The sequence below is a fragment of the Glycine max genome, chromosome 20 (genome assembly GCF_000004515.6).
Source record: "Glycine max cultivar Williams 82 chromosome 20, Glycine_max_v4.0, whole genome shotgun sequence".
Taxonomy (NCBI): Eukaryota; Viridiplantae; Streptophyta; class Magnoliopsida; order Fabales; family Fabaceae; genus Glycine; species Glycine max.
The window spans coordinates 42,449,361-42,452,469 of record NC_038256.2 but is presented as its reverse complement, the minus strand read 5'-3'; positions in this window follow the sequence as shown (position 1 = coordinate 42,452,469).

Genomic DNA, 3,109 nt, shown 5'->3' with positions numbered 1-3,109 from the left:
GTGGCAGATCGAATCAGAGGAAGTCATATATGACTCTTTCGCAGACTAGATGGAACAATATGATTAGAAGAAGCCTGAATGTGGGACCTAAGTAGTTTACAAAGTAGCTGAACTATTAATATCCGACGTGAAGATTCAATTCCAATTAACACATGAGAAAAGGATGGCAATAGCCATATTGTTTGAGTTTGAATTTTGATTGTTGGAAGATTAAGACTAGTCGTGGCATAATGTTCATGAACACGAATGAAACAATTGGAACAAGAATAACGTTTTGTTTGAGTTTGAAGTTTGATTGTTTGAAGGAAAGGTTAAGAAATTTTGTATACGTAATTATTCGATAACTAGAATCAGGGTCAGTCGAACCGTGAATAAATTTTAAAATAAAATTTAAGAAAAATATTTACTTTAAATATAATAATTATATAGTAAATTTTTTTTCGTCAAACATACATAAATTTCTTACTAACAAACTAACATATGAGGTTTCTTTACTTTATCAAAAATAATAATAAATATTTTTTTTTGTAAACCTAACATTTAAACTTTAATTATTTTATCGTTAAACTGATTCAACTGTAATTAAAAACATATTGTTTAACATTTTAGACCATATCATCAAATAATCAAGTTAGGAAATATAATCTGTATATCCGCACAAGTTAATATATATGTTTGGTGCTTTTTTGTTCTCATTCTCATTTTTATATCCGATAAAAATTTATAAACAGGAAGACGTACGGAACAAGCCCTTCGGAGATTCCTAGACGATGGAAACAATTTCCATCCTTTGTATCTAATATTGAATTTTTTTCCTATAATAATAATAATAATAATAATAATAATAATAATAAAAACATTTTTCCTGAACAAAATGTGGAAGTCCTTGGGCAATAATAACGGCAAGATTTGAGTTTAATTGATAATCAATTTTGATTAAGAATGATTAAAATTCTTCTATTCTACTTATTAACGGCAATAATAACGAGGATTTTAATATTTTTCCATTTTTGACCAGCATAATTCAAAAGAAGAAAATTACATGTATTTTTTCAGGAAAAATTAATGCAAACACATGAAAAAAAAAGACTTGAAGAAAAAGTTAAAGATAAGGCCAACACACATTTAGCGGGAAGACTCTGAGCTCTCTAACGAATATATTCAAAAGCCTCATCTTCTCATATAGGGAAAACCCTCTATCTCTAGCCATTCTCTCATTCTCCTCTATTATCCATCCCTTCCCTTCTTCTATCCACATCATCTCTTAAAATGTAAAGCCTCTCACAGCAATTGAGAGGTTAAACCCCATTGTTTGGGAGCCTAACAGGTCAACTCTTGTAATATAATTATTTCCTATTATTTATTCAATACAATCCAATTTTTATTACTTTTTCTGTACTTTATTGTTTATTGATTATGATCTGATCACCCATGTTCCTTATGTATTGTTTAGGAGGTAATGCATTAATTTTTTTTTAAGAACTGGAAAAGGACATCTAAATGAAATCATTGTTAGAAATAGAGTGAAATTTGTTTAATTTATCTTATGTATCTTCAATCTTAATGCAATTTATTGTTTTTATCTTTACAAAGAGATTTGGAAGAGAAAAATAGATGAATTAAACTTTTCATGCAAGAAAAATTATTAACATAGAGTATCACAGTAGATTTGGGCGGAAACACATTAGATAGAGAAAAATTATTAACATTACATCACTAAGTAGTTTTGACATACTAGACCCCAATATATTTTAAATTCTGAATTTATCTTTAAGCATTCAAATTTATTATCATTATCTTTATCTTCTACTTTTCTTATCTTTTACCTTAAAATCTCTTATCCATTTTATCTTCTATTTTAATTTTCTTATCCTTCTTATCCTTTACTTTCTTTAAATTTTATCTCTACAGTTTCTTATCTCTTTTACTCTTCCTCTTGCTTAAAAACTGGAATATACACCAACTCAAGTACGAATAAAGTTCAGGATTCGACAATGAAACTTTCGAATAACTGTACTAGTTGTGACAATTTGGTACACTTGTCAATGAGTTAACAAACAAATTATGATTTTGACGTCAAACAATTTCTTGAAAATTAAGTTTAGTGACATGCTTAATTATGAATTTAATTATTTCCACTATCCCAAAATAATTAACCATATATTCTTTTACATAAATTAAGAAAAATTAAAGTAATAAATAAAAAATAATTTTATAAAATTAATCTTACATTATCATTAATTTAATTTTAGATTTTATAATTTATCATTAATATATAAAAGATATAAGTGAAAATATAATAAAATTATATTAAAAATTAAAATAACAATTACTTAGGAATAATTTATTTTTGTTATATGATAATTATAATCGGACAGGAGTGGTAGAATGTATGGATAATGTAAATTTCTTTAATATTAATATTTTAATTAATTAGTTGTGTTTCATAAAAAGAATAAAAAAAATATTATACTGTGATTAATGTGTAGTAGTCACAAAAAATCAATATTTGATCAATCAGTATTGAAGAAAACTGGACAGTTTAATTAGCAGGGACAAAAAACCAATAAAAACAGTCAATTGGTAACTAATGCGGCGACTTTCCGTGATCGCATGTAGAAGTCGCGAAGAAAGTTTCAGAAAATATTTGATCGCGAAGAAAGTTTCAGAAAATATTTGATCAATGATCACAATAATGAAAGATCAATATCAACCTTTATATATATATATATATATATATATATATATATAGACACACACAATTTCAACCATATACGCGTACGTGTATCACCACTCATAGAAGTATCATTATTTCGGAAGTGTCAACTACAATAAATATGAAGTTTGTGTGTAAGATTCACGGGAATGTGCTTATTAAGGAATCCATAATAATAATATAATAAAGTAAAATATTAGGATGCCAGATTCTCTACGCATGTGGTTACGTTAGAAATCTTCGGTTGCATGCATACGTACGTATGTGATACGTATATCCAAACCTTGCGTTCGAAAAAAATGAATTGAGCATGAAGCCCGTAACTGGATTGTGAGATGGCGAAACTCATCAAATAAATACTACTACAATAAATGTATATTTTCATATTGTGTA